We start from the raw sequence: 14,813 nt of genomic DNA on the forward strand, positions 1-14,813 counted from the left end.
CGTATAAGAAGTAAGGAAAGGATCCAGTTTCAGCTTTCTACTTATGGCTAGCCAATTTTCCCAGCACCATTTATGAAATAGGGAATCCTTTCCCCATTTCTTGTTTCTCTCAGGTTTGTCAAAGATCAGATGGCTGTAGATGTGTGGTATTATTTCTGAAGACTCTGTTCTGTTCCATTGGTCTATATCTCTGTTTTGGTACCAGTACCATGCTGTTTTGGTTACTGTAGCCTTGTAGTATAGTTTGAAGTCAGGTAGCGTGATGCCTCCAGCTTTGTTCTTTTGACTTAGGATTGTCTTGGAGATGCGGGCTCTTTTTTGGTTCCATATGAACTTTAAAGCAGTTTTTTCCAATTCTGTGAAGAAATTCACTGGTAGCTTGATAGGGATGGCATTGAATCTATAAATAACCTTGGGCAGTATGGCCATTTTCACAATATTGATTCTTCCTATCCATGAGCATGGTATGTTCTTCCATTTGTTTGTGTCCTCTTTTATTTCACTGAGCAGTGGTTTGTAGTTCTCCTTGAAGAGGTCCTTTCCATCCCTTGTCAGTTGGATTCCTAGGTATTTGATTCTCTTTGAAGCAATTGTGAATGGAAGTTCATTCATGATTTGGCTCTCTGTCTGTCTGTTACTGGTGTATAAGAATGCTTGTGATTTTTGCACATTAATTTTGTATCCTGAGACTTTGCTGAAGTTTCTTATCAGCTCAAGGAGATTTTGGGCTGAGACAATGGGGTTTTCTAAATATACAATCATGTCATCTGCAAACAGGGACAATTTGACTTCTTCTTTTCCTAACTGAATACCCTTGATTTCTTTCTCTTGCCTGATTGCCCTAGCCAGAACTTCCAACACTATGTTGAATAGGAGTGGTGAGAGAGGGCATCCCTGTCTTGTGCCAGTTTTCAAAGGGAATTTTTCCAGTTTTTGCCCATTCAGTATGATATTGGCTGTGGGTTTGTCATAAATAGCTCTTATTATTTTGAGGTACGTTCCATCAATACCGAATTTATTGAGCGTTTTTAGCATGAAGGGCTGTTGAATTTTGTCAAAAGCCTTTTCTGCATCTATTGAGATAATCATGTGGTTCTTGTCTTTGGTTCTGTTTATATGCTGGATTATGTTTATTGATTTGCGAATGTTGAACCAGCCTTGCATCCCAGGGATGAAGCCCACTTGATCATAGTGGATAAGCTTTTTGATGTGCTGCTGAATCCGGTTTGCCAGTATTTTATTGAGGATTTTTGCATCGATGTTCATCAGGGATATTGGACTAAAATTCTCCTTTTTTGTTGTGTCTCTGCCAGGCTTTGGTATCAGGATGATGTTGGCCTCATAAAATGAGTTAGGGAGGATTCCCTCTTTTTCTATTGATTGGAATAGTTTCAGAAGGAATGGTACCAGCTCCTCCTTGTACCTCTGGTAGAATTCAGCTGTGAATCCATCTGGTCCTGGACTTTTTTTGGTTGGTAGGCTATTAATTATTGCCTCAATTTCGGAGCCTGCTATTGGTCTATTCAGGGATTCAACTTCTTCCTGGTTTAGTCTTGGAAGAGTGTAAGTGTCCAGGAAATTATCCATTTCTTCTAGATTTTCTAGTTTATTTGCGTAGAGGTGTTTATAGTATTCTCTGATGGTAGTTTGTATTTCTGTGGGGTCGGTGGTGATACCCCCTTTATCATTTTTTAATGCGTCTATTTGATTCTTCTCTCTTTTCTTCTTTATTAGTCTTGCTAGCGGTCTGTCAATTTTGTTGATCTTTTCAAAAAACCAACTCCTGGATTAATTGATTTTTTGGAGGGTTTTTTGTGTCTCTATCTCCTTCAGTTCTGCTCTGATCTTAGTTATTTCTTGCCTTCTGCTAGCTTTCGAATGTGTTTGCTCTTGCTTCTCTAGTTCTTTTAATTGTGATGTTAGAGTGTCCATTTTAGATCTTTCCTGCTTTCTCTTGTGGGCATTTAGTGCTATAAATTTCCCTCTACACACTGCTTTAAATGTGTCCCAGAGATTCTGGTATGTTGTATCTTTGTTCTCATTGCTTTCAAAGAACATCTTTATTTGTGCCTTCATTTCGTTATGTACCCAGTAGTCATTCAGGAGCAGGTTGTTCAGTTTCCATGTAGTTGAGCGGTTCTGATTGAGTTTCTTAGTCCTGAGTTCTAGTTTGATTGCACTGTGGTCTGAGAGACAGTTTGTTATAATTTCTGTTCTTGTACATTTGCTGAGGAGTGCTTTACTTCCAATTATGTGGTCAATTTTGGAATAAGTGCGATGTGGTGCTGAGAAGAATGTATATTCTGTTGATTTGGGGTGGAGAGTTCTATAGATGTCTATTAGGTCTGCTTGCTGCAGAGATGAGTTCAATTCCTGGATATCCTTGTTAACTTTCTGTCTCGTTGATCTGTCTAATGTTGACATGGAGTGTTGAAGTCTCCCATTATTATTGTATGAGAGTCTAAGTCTCTTTGTAAGTCTCTAAGGACTTGCTGTATGAATCTGGGTGCTCCTGTATTGGGTGCATATATATTTAGGATAGTTAGCTCTTCCTGTTGAATTGATCCTTTTACCATTATGTAATGGCCTTCTTTGTCTCTTTTGATCTTTGATGCTTTAAAGTCTGTTTTATCAGAGACTAGTATTGCAACCCCTGCTTTTTTTTGTTCTCCATTTGCTTGGTAAATCTTTCTCCATCCCTTTATTTTGAGCCTATGTATGTCTCTGCATGTGAGATGGGTCTCCTGAATACAGCAGACTAATGGGTCTTGACTCTTTATCCAGTTTTCCAGTGTCTTTTAATTGGAGCATTTAGTCCATTTACATTTAAGGTTAATATTGTTATGTGTGAACTTGATCCTGCCATTATGATATTAACTGGTTATTTTGCTCGTTAGTTGATGCAGTTTCTTCCTAGCCTGAATGGTCTTTACATTTTGGCATGTTTTTGCAATGGGACTCCAGCCATTTTTAAAAGAGGCCATGGTACAGCTTGGGCCACGGCTTTAGAGGTTGCAAGCCCCAAGCCTTGGCAGCCCTGTGTGGTGTTGAACCTGTAGATGCACGGAAGTCAAGAATAGAGGTTTGGGAACCTCCACCTAGATTTCAGAACATGTATGGAACTGCCTGGATTTCTAAGCAGAAGCTTGCTGCAGGGATGGGGCCCTTATGCAGAATCTCTGCTAGGACAGTGTGGAAGGGAAATGTGGGGTTGGAACCCCCACACAGAGTCCCCACTGGGGCACTGCCTAGTGTGGCTGTTAGAAGATGCCAACCATCCTCTATACCCCAGAATGGTAGACCCACCAACACTTTGCTTTGTGTGTCTGAAAAAGCTGCAGACACAATGCCAGTCCATAAAAGCCACCTGAAGGGAAGCTGTACCCTGCAAAGCCACAGTGGTAGAGCTGTCCAAGGGCATGGGAGCCCACCTCTTGCATCTGTGTGACCTGGGAGTGAGACATGGAGCCAAAGGAGGTCATTTTGGAGCAGTAAGTTTTAATGACTGCCCTATTAGATTTGAGGCTTGCATGGGGCCTGTAGCCCCTTTGTTTTGGCCAATTTCTCCCATTTGGAATGGGTGTTTAACCCAATGCCTGTCCTCCCCATTGTACCTAGGAAGCAACTTACTTGCTTTGATTTTACCAGCTCATATGCAGAAGGGACTTACTTTGTCTCAGATGAGACTTTGGACTTGGAATTTTCAGTTAATGCTGAAATGAGTTAAGACTTTGGGGGCCTGGTGGGAAGGCATAATTATGTTTTGAAATGTGAGGACATGAGATTTGAGAGGGGCCAGGGATGGAATGATACGGTTTGGCTGTGTCCCCACCCAAATCTCATCTTGAACTGCAGTTCCCATAATCCCCATGTGTCACGGCAGGGACCCAGTGGGAGGTAATTGTATCATGGAGATGGTTACGTCCATGCTCTTCTCATGAAAGTGAATGAGTTCTCATGAGTTCTGATGGTTTTAAAAGGGGCTCTTCCCTTCCTTCAGTCTGCACTTCTCCTTGCTGCTGCCATGTAAAGAAAGATGTGTTGGCTTCCTTTTCTGCCATAATTGTAAGTTTCCTGAGGTCTCCCCAGATCTGAAAAACTGTGAGTCAATTAAACCTCTTTCCTTTATAAATTACCCAGTCTCGGGTATGTCTTTATTAGCAGTGTGAGAATTGACTAATACACTTAGAAACACATTTTGTTTCCTCCTAGATAATTAAAAGAAATCCTATATGAGTAGTTGTAATACTTATAGTTTCACATGTAAAATTTGTGTATTTGGTCAATATATAAATTTCAAATTAGTGTTTCTATAATAGGTAAGGTACAATTGTAGCAGCTTCTTTTCTTCCAGATGATTACCCAGTTATCTTAATGTCACTAAGAGAATACCTTTGCCTATGAAGAGTATTGAAACATTTTTTTCCCATATTTTCCTCAATGACCATATAACCAGAAGCCCAGCTGGTCATTCTATGTCTTCCTAGAGAAGCCAGAGGAGGAGAATTTTGTAATAAAAAGGGATTAAAATACAAATCCTAACTGTATTTCTTTTAGTTGTGCTATTTTGGACAAGTTATTCATTATTCTTAAAACTTGTATTCTTCATAAAGAAGAAGGAGAAAATAACAATTTTCTATAGTTTCTATGATTATTAAAATGAGATACCAGAATGCCTGACACAATACTAAATACAAAGCCAGTGTTCACTATATGGTAGCTATCATTATTAATATTATAATCACACTAAAAATGATAGACTTTAGAAATTAATATAGTCAAAGAAAAAAATCTATTAATAAAATATATTTATGACAACTTACCCCAAAAATGTGGAATTATATATCCTACAAGCCCCTCGTGCTCCACAGCTGTTGGTGGACCACTTCATACACGTTGTATCAATCACAGCCCCAAAATATATTGGAACTAGAATACCTCCTGTAACATGAGATAAGAAGATATCAATCCAAGTGAAATGCTTCAAATGTAACTGGGTGATATTCTACACTGATACATGTTGAGTTAAAAAAAGTTTAATACTTTGGAAAGTTATTCCATTGTTTTGACTTACATCCACCCAAGAATCAAAATTGTTAGGATTCTCTAAGGCCTAAATCATATGGTAATGTCATAGACATACCTGATCTACTATTCTCTCCCTATACTCATAGGGAAGAAGGGGCATTATATACCTATATACTCTGTTCTTCCTATAACGTCAATTAACTTAAACTTGATTGGTAAAAGGGGAATGTTATTAGTAAAACATGAAAATCATGTTGATTCATATAAAATTTTTCTTAGGCAAGAAAGACTGGATTACTGGGAATAAAATTACAACTTTATGGGAAAAGGAAAAAGCTCTCACTTCAACTGCTGCAAAGTCAAAGATTTTTAATACTATTTTAAGAAAATTAAAAAGTGAATGCTTACATCAGGATTCCCTCCCCAGAGACGTTCAGGCCCAGCTTCAAAGAGTGCTCAGCTACTGGCCAGTTTTACTTCTTTCTGGGCTCAGAGTCCCATTTCCTCCTTCTTGGTGCTCTTAAAGCCCACAATCCAGCATTTTCTTTCCATTGATTTAATGCTTTTCTTAATATCTCCTAAAGCAGCCTAGGCTGTATAGGTTAGGGTCGCTGATAAATTTTGCTTCTGTTAGTGATCTTACCACAATAGCGCATACATTTCAATGGTCAGTCCCTAAGGCAATTTTTATTTGTAGTGCATGATTTCACGGAAGGTACAGCATTCCAGGAATACAATTGTTTATATGACAAGTATACATTCTGAGATTAACTCCTAGTTTTAAGCATAGGTAATTTGGTCAAAATTCTGAAGGACATCATAGTACGGAGCTATCCTTCAGATGTTAGAACTGAAGCATACAAGATTTTACTTTGTTCTTGTTCTTTTTTGTGGTTCATACTTTTCAGATTTTATTTTGTCACAAAACATGACAACGATTTGTATAAGACAATTTACTGATTCTGCTTATTTTTAATCATTCTCAATTTTCTGAGAGTAAGAAATATTAGAATCACAAGGGAATGGTGCCTGAGGCCAATGTATCTGAGGCAATCTAGTACTGACAAAATGGGTGAGAAATTTGCAGATTTCAAAAACTCAGAAGCACCTTTGAAAAATGAAAAATAAATGCCAATAATTTATTTTCTTCACATTATGCCACTGGTTTAAATAAACTTTGTGAAGTAAATGTGTTAACTAACAAACTAGGACTTAATTACTGGAATTAAAAACCTCTGATGACCTATTTTCTAAATAATGTTTTCAGTTTAATACACTATATATTATAATAGACTTTCCACAGTTTACACACATATCGTATTTAAGACGACTGTTTGTGAATTGGAAGTTTGATACTAAGTGTGGATTTTTCCCATAGAGGTATTTGAGCTTCATTGTGGCATATAGCGGACACACTGAAATTGGATGCTCACAATTAGGATGGCCAGATTCATTTTTTTTCTATTCTATGTTGCTAAAATAATTTCCATTTTCATAGTCTCATTTCAACATATCAGAAGAAATACTAACTACCCAGAACTATTTTCAGCCTCTGTGTTCCAAGTTCAAAGAGTGAGGTATCTTCTCTGAACCTGAAGGTAGAGAACTGCCAAGATTACAGAGACTGGAAGGTTAGGGACACAGAAAGGGAATACTGGGAAGAGAACTGATGTAACCCTGCAGCATCTCCCAACTTCTCTCTCCTATTCCCTTTGCATTTCTTTTTACCTTTCAGGATCTGTGACCTTCTCACCAAATACACTTCATGACAACTCGATTGTAATTTGGCCATACTTTTTCCTTTGCTTGCATGGGTCCCAGAAACTGAATCCTCCCACTTCCTTTTCTTTCTGCCATCGGTGGTTACCTATGGGTCATAATCAGTCATCTGCACCAATCCCTAGATGAATGATGGCCTTTTCCTACTTCCCAGGAATAGGCATATAAGATTTACAGTTCTTACGAAAGAACACTCACGGGGGTGAGGCTAGACGTTGTTTAACAACAGGCATCTGTGTAGTAAAAAAGGCAAATGGTAACAAAGGAGAAAGGGTAATTTTCTAAATCTTTTCTAATCAACTTTGAATATTTAAAATATAGACCCCTAAAAGGTAGCAGATAGGAGGCAGGACTAGCTTGCAGCTCCCACTTGGACAAACAGAGCAGCATGTGGACTCACATTGTGAACTTTTTCTCCAAGAATTACCATAGCAACATACTGGGAAAGCTGAGAGAGTCCACAAACCTTTGAAGAAACTATATCACCAGCTGCTGGCTCCCTTAGATGACAAAAAAAACTGAGTCAGCTTCCTTTCTCAGCACGGAGGCTGGAGGTCAGGGGCAAGTTCTCAGCCTTGGTCACCAAATACCTGGTAATAGACTCAGTGCTGTTGGGGGTCACAGTGGCAGTGAGACCAGCCTGTAGGACTGCATGCTAGATAGGAGCAGGGTAACGCCTGTTACTGCTATTTCCCCCGCACCTGCTCCTGGCCCGCTGCCACTTCCTTTGAGATCTGTGTGACTTAGCAGAGGCAGCCATCATTCCCTTGGGAACATAACTTCATTGGCCTGGGAACCACACCCTCATCCCACACAGCAGCCACAGCAAGCCCCACCCAAGGAGAGTTTGAGCTCAGACATGCCTATCTCTGACCCCACCTAATGATCTTTCTCTACCTGCCCTGGTTACTGATGACAAGAACATAAGCTCTTAGCAGCTCTAAGGCCCTGCCCACCAACTGAGAAACCTGAATACTTAACAGGATGACCCTAGGGCAAGTTTGCTTCCTCTCTATAGTACTGCAGCTGATGTAATCTTGAAAGCACCACCTCCTGGCTGGAGGCCAACCAACACAAAACCAGTGAACTAAATGAAAACACAACCAAGGACCCTCACACAGTCCACTTCACTTTCCTGCTACCTCTGCCAGAGCAAATGCTGGTATCCATGGCTGAAAGACCTGAAGATGGATCACATCACAGGACTCTTTGCAGAAACTCCGCAGTACCAATCCAGAGCCCAGTAGCTCCACTGGGTGGCTAGACCCAGAAGAGTAAAAACAATCACTGCAGTTCAACTATCAGGAAGTCCCACCCCTAGGGCAATGCGGAGAATGCCACGTCAAAGGAGCACCCTATGGAACAAAAAAATCTGAACAGCAGCCCTTGAGCCCCAGATCTTCCCTCTGTCATAATCTACACAACGAGCAGGAACAATAAAAACAATTCTGATAATATGAAAAAACAAAGTTCTTTAACACCCTCAAAAGATCACACCAGTTCACTAGCAATGGATCTAAACCAAGACAAAACCCCTGAATTGCCAAGAAAATAATTCAGAAGGTCCATTATTAAGCTAGTCAATGAGGTGCCAGAGAAAGGTGAAGTCCAACTTAAGGAAATAAAAAACATGATATAAGATATGAAAGGAAAATTTCTCAGTGAAATAGATAAGATAAATCAAAACCAATCACAACTTCTGGAAGTCAAGGACACACTTAGAGAAACACAAAATGCACTGGAAAGTCTTAGCAATAGAATCAAACAAGCAGAAGAAAGACCTTCAGAACTCAAAGACAAGGCTTTCAAATCAAATCAATTCATCAAAGAGAAAGAAAAAATAATTTTAAAAAATAAACAAAGCCTCCAGGAAGTTTGGGACTAGGTTAAGCATCCAAACCTAAGAATAATTGGTGTTCCCAAGGAAGAAGAGAAATCTAAAAATCTGGAAAGCAGATTTAAGGGAATAATCAAGGAAAACTTTCCCAGCCTTACTAGAGATCTAGACATCCAAATACAAGAAGCTCAAAGAACACCTGGGAAATTCATCACAAATAGATTATCAGCTAGGCACATATTCATCAGGTTATTTAAAATCAAGATGAAGGAAAGAATCGTAAGAGCTGTGAGGCAAAAACATCAGCATCAGGTAACATATAAAGGAAAACCTATCAGAATTCCAGCAGATTTATCAGCAGAAACTCTACAAGCTGGGAGGGATTGAGTTCCTATTTTTAGCCTCCTTAAACAAGAAAGTTATCAGGCAAGAATTTTGTCTCCAGCAAAACTAAGCTTCATAAATGAAGGAAAGATACAGTCTTTTCAAGACAAACAAACGCTGAGAGAATTTGCCACTAACAAGCTGGCACTACAAGAACTGCTAAAAGAGCTTTAAATCTTGAAACAAATCCTCAAGATACACCAAAATGTAACTTCCTTAAAGCATAAATCTCGCAGGACCTGTATAACAATCACACACACACACACACACACACACACACACACCCCCACCCACACCCACCCCAAGGTATTCTGGCAGCTAGCACGATGAATAGAATAGTACCCCACATCTCAATACTAAGGTTGAATGTAACTGACCAAAATGCCCAACTTAAAGTATATACAATGGTAGAATGGATAAGAATTCACCAACCAAGTTTCTGCTGTCTTCAGGAGAGACTCACCTAACACATAAAGACCCACATAAACTTAAAGTAAAGGAGTGGAAATAGATATTCCACATAAAGGGGCACTAGAAGTGAGCAAGAGTAGCTATTCTTATATTAGACAAAACAGACTTTAAAGCAACAGCAGTTTAAAAATACAAAGGGGCACATTATATAATGATAAAAGAACTAGTCCTATAGGAACATATCACAATCTTAAATATATATGCACCTAACACTGGAGCTCCCAAATTTATATATAAAAAAATTACTAGAAGATCTAAGAAATGAGGTAGACAGCAACTCAATAATAGTGGGGGACTTTAATACTCCACTGACAGTGTTAAACAGGTCATCAAGGTAGAGAGTCAGCAAATAAACAATAGACTCAAACTATACCCTAGAAAAAAATGAGCTTAACAGATACTTACTGAAATTCTGCCCAATGACTGCAGAATATACATTCTATTCATCAGCACATGGAACATTGTCCAAGATAGACCATATGATAGGCCACAAAACATGTTTCAGTGAATTCAAGAAAGTGGAAATTATATCGAGTACTCTCTCAGACCACAGTGAAAGAAAATTGGAAATTAACAGAAAAAGGAACACCAAAAATCATGCAAATACATGGAAATTATATAACCATCTCCTAAATGATTGTTGGGTCAACAATGAAACCAAAATGGAAATTTAAAAAAGTTTTGAACTGAATAAAAATAGTGACAAAACTTATCAAAACTTCTGGGATACAGCAAAATAGGTACTAAGAGGAAAGTTCATAGCTTTAAATGCCTACATCTAAAGGTCTGAAAGAGCACAAATAGACAACATAAGGTCACATCTTATGCAACTAGAGAAACAAGAACAATCCAAACTCAAAGCCAATTGAAGAAATAACAAAGATCAGGGCAGAATTAAGTGAAATTGAAACAACAACAACAAAAAATACAAAATATAAGTGAAAGAAAAATCTGGTTCTTTGAAATGATAAATGAAATTGATAGACCATTAGCAAGCTTAACCAAGAAGACAGAAGATCAAAATAAGCTCAATTAGAAACTAAATGGGAGATATTACTACTGATACCACAGAAATACAAATGATTATTCGAGACTACTATAACACCTTTGAGTGCATAAACTAGAAAATCTAAAGGTGATGGATAAATTCCTGGAAATAAACAATCCTTAAACCAGGAATAAATAGAAACTCTGAACAGACCAACAAAAACCAGTGAGACTGAAATGGTAATCTAAAACTGCCAACAACAACAAAAAAAAAGTCCAGAACCAGACAGATTCGCAGCTGAATTCTATCAGGAATTCAAAGAATTGTGACCAATCCTATTGACACTGTTCCACAGGATAGAGAAGGAAGGTATTCCTCCTAAATTTTCTATAGAGCCAGTATCACCCTAAAATCCAAACCAAGAAAGGATATAACAAAAAAGAAAACTACAGACCAATATCCCTGATGAACATAGAAGCAAAAACCCTCAACAAAATACTAGCTAACTCAATCTAATAGCAGATCAAAAAGATAATTCACCATGATCAAGTGGGTTTCATACCAGGGATGTAGGGATGATTTAACATCCACCAGTCAATAAATGTGATACACCACGAAACAGAATTAAAAACAAAAATCAAATGATCATCTCAATAGATGCAGAAAAAGCATTTGACAAAATCAGGCATCATTTTATGATTAAAACCCTCAGTAAAATTGGCATGGAAGAGACACACCTTAAAGTAACAAAAGCCATCTATGGCAAATCCACAGCTAACATTTTATTGAATGAGGAAAAGTTGAAAGCATTCCCCCTGAAAACTGAAACAAGATAAGGATGCCTACTTTCACCACTTCCATTAAACATAGTACTAGAAGTCCTAGCCAGAGCAATCAGAGAAGAGAAAAAAAATCAAAGGCATCCAAATTGGTAAAAAGGAAGCCAAACTGTCACTGGTGATATGATTGTAAACACAGAAAGACCTAAAGACTCATCCAAAAAGCTCCTAGAGCTGGTGAATGAATTCAGCAAAGTTTCAGGATACAAAAATCAATGTATACAAATCAGTAGCTCTGCTACACACCAACAGTGACTAAGTGGAGAATCAAATCAAGAACTCAACCCCTTTTACAATAGCTGCAAAAAAATAAAATAATTCTTAGGAATATACCTAACAAAGGAGGTGAAAACTTCTAAAAGAAAAACTACAAAACACTGCTGAAAGAAATCACAGATGACAAAAACAAATGGAAACACATCTCATGCTCATGACTGGGCAGAATTAATATTGTGAAAATGACCATACTGCCACAAGCAACCTACAAATGCAACGCAATTCCTGTCAAAATACCACCATCATTCTTCACAGAACTAGAAAAAATAATCTTAAAATTCACATGGAACCATGTAAGAGCCTGCATAGCCAAACAATGCTAAGCAAAACAAAAAAATCTGGAGGCATCACATTACCTGGCTTCAAACTATACTATAAGGCCATGGTCACTAAAACAGCATGGTACTGGTATAAAAATAGGAACATCGACCAATAGAACAAAATACAGAACCCAGATATAAAGCCAAATACTTACAGCCAACTGATCTTTGACAAAGCAAACAAAAATATAAAGTGGAGAAAGAATACCCCAGTCAACAAATTGTGCTGGGATAATTGGCAGGTCACATGTAGAGGAACAAAACTGGATCCTCATCTCTCACCTTATATGAAAATCAACTCAAGATGAATCAAAGACTTAAATACAAGACCTAAAATCATAAAAGTTCTAGAAGATAACATCAGAAAAACCATTCTAGACATTGACTTTGACAAAGACTTCATGACCAAGAACCTGAAAGTAAATACAACAAAAACAAAGATAGGTGGGACTTAATTAAACTTAAAAGCTTTTGCACAGCAAAAGAAATAATCAGCAGAGTTAATAGCCAATCCACAGAGTAGCAGAAAATCTTCACAATCTATACATCTGACAAAGTGCTAATATTCTGAACCTACAAACAACTCAAACAAATCAGCAAGACAAAAACCAAACAATCTCATCAAAAAATGGGCTAAGGACATGCATAGACAATTCTCAAAAGAAGATACACAAATGGCCAACAAGCATATGAAAAAATGCTCAACATCACTAATTATCAGGGAAATGCAAATCAAAACTGCAACGCGATACCACCTCACTCCTCCAAAAATGGCCATAATCAAAAAATTAAAAAATAATAAATGTTGATGTGGATATGGTGAAAAGAGAACACTTTTACACTGTTTGAGGGAGCGTACACTACTACAATCACTATGGAAAACAGTGTGGAGATTTCTTAAAGAAATAAAAGTAGATCTACCATCTGATCCAGCAATCCCATACTAGGTATACAGCTAGAGAAAAAGAAGTAATTATATGGAAAAGATACTTGCACATGCATGTTTATAGCAGCACAATTTGCAATTGCAAGAATATGGGGCCACCCCAAATGCCCATCAATCAATGAGTGGCTAAAGGAAATGTGGTATATATATATATCATGGAATGCTACCCAGCCATAAAAATGAATGAAATAATGGTATTCACGGCAACCTGGATGGAACTGCACACTATTCTGCTAAGTGAAGTAACCCAGGAATGGAAAACCAAATATCAAATGTTCACATTCATAATTGGGAGATATTTTATGAGAATGCAAAAGCATAAGAATGATACAATAGACCTAGGGGACTCAGGAGAAAGTATTAATGGATAAATGACTACACATTGGGTACGGTGCATACTGTTTGGGTGATGGGTGCACCAAAATCTCAGAAATCACCACTGAGAATTTATTCTTGTAACCAAACATCACCTATTTCCCAAAAACCTACTGAAATAACAAAAAATAAATTAAAAAATATTTTAAAAGGCCTTTAGCCTCTGGAGTCTGTAATCTTGCTCTTCGCCAATAATAAACCACATTTTTCTGATCTTTCTTTTATTCAGAACACACTCTTAATCTAAGGTGCCAAGTTCTAGAGTCTGAATTCTCATTCCCTTTTGCATTAATTCCTACCAATGGTTAGCTGCTCATCCTTACAGGACCAGGTAGTGGGAAGTGACACAGTTAATGTTAACAACTCCTGTTGTTTTATACAACTTCAGCCTGACCAGATTCCTAGGGCTCCTAAGCCAATTGAGGTCTGTCCTAAATAAGGCCTCTAAACATTTAGAAGGAAGGCTCTCCACTCTGCCTATACCTGGAAGAAATATTCTTATATTTCTAAAAGAAGGAAAATTTCAGATACTACCTATCTTTCTGTTAGAAAAAGTATAATACGATGATTCCTTGCTCTTAACAGATTGGCTTTAAAGAGAATTAACAATCAAATTCTCTGCTAGGCCACTCAATTTTCCTGTTATTATTTTCATTTATCACAAAAATGGAAATGATTCTTACTTATTCCTTTTTTATACGTTCTCACAGTTGAAAAATTAATTACATTGTCTTTAAGTCTTAACATGAATATTTACATGTTAAATTTCTCATCTGTATATTTATCATACCTAGTGATCGCAAAATCATTGAATGGAAGCCGATTGCAAGTGCTTTCAATTCAGGTTGAACAATCCTGTAATATGATTAAAGCAAAGAAACAATACATATCATTAAAATATCAAACTGAGTTAATATCAAAACATTTATCAGTATCATTTTTCTTCATAGTAGGATGAGAACTCTTAAGTGAATGGCTCATGTTAAATATAGTTATATTTTCAATTGTTTTAAAAGGCAGACACCTGGGTGGTAATAATTATTTTTATTTCTTATTTATTCTATGCTTTATGATTTCAGGACAGTTTAACAAAATTTTCATATTTGCTCCTTGTGAAAATCCTATAAAAAAGTGATGAACGGACTTGTTGTGTTTATGAAGAATATTATTTTGTGTGGACTATTTAGTTAAGGTAGCTCTTATGAAATATTATATACCCTTATCCAAAAGTAATTCTTAGCAGTCCTCTTTTTGCCATCTTATTTCTATCATCAGTGTTAAGCGAGTAGTTTACTAATATGATTCATAAATTATATAATACAACCAGATGGGTCAAAAAACTTTTCTGTATTCTAGTGTCTTGTGTATTTAACTGTCATATTAAAGGTAAAGAGTATACTTGTATCCTCACTTAGGAACTAACTCACTCTTGCATTTCCCCATTTCCATTTTTTTGTGTTCAACAAACTGATTATACTACCAACCCTGTGATAACTTAGTATATACCAAGTGAAATAAAATTATTTTGCATTAGTGGAGGGGGTGGATTGGGATAAGGGAGGGTGACTGT

General features: G+C 37.3%; 1 pseudogene; it reads right to left on the minus strand.

Annotated features, from left to right (window-relative positions):
* LOC105469871 (putative solute carrier organic anion transporter family member 1B7) overlaps positions 1–14,813 on the minus strand; it is a 77,110-nt pseudogene that overhangs the window by 14,046 nt on the left and 48,251 nt on the right.

This window comes from Macaca nemestrina, chromosome 10 (genome assembly GCF_043159975.1).
Source record: "Macaca nemestrina isolate mMacNem1 chromosome 10, mMacNem.hap1, whole genome shotgun sequence".
Classification (NCBI taxonomy): domain Eukaryota; kingdom Metazoa; phylum Chordata; class Mammalia; order Primates; family Cercopithecidae; genus Macaca; species Macaca nemestrina.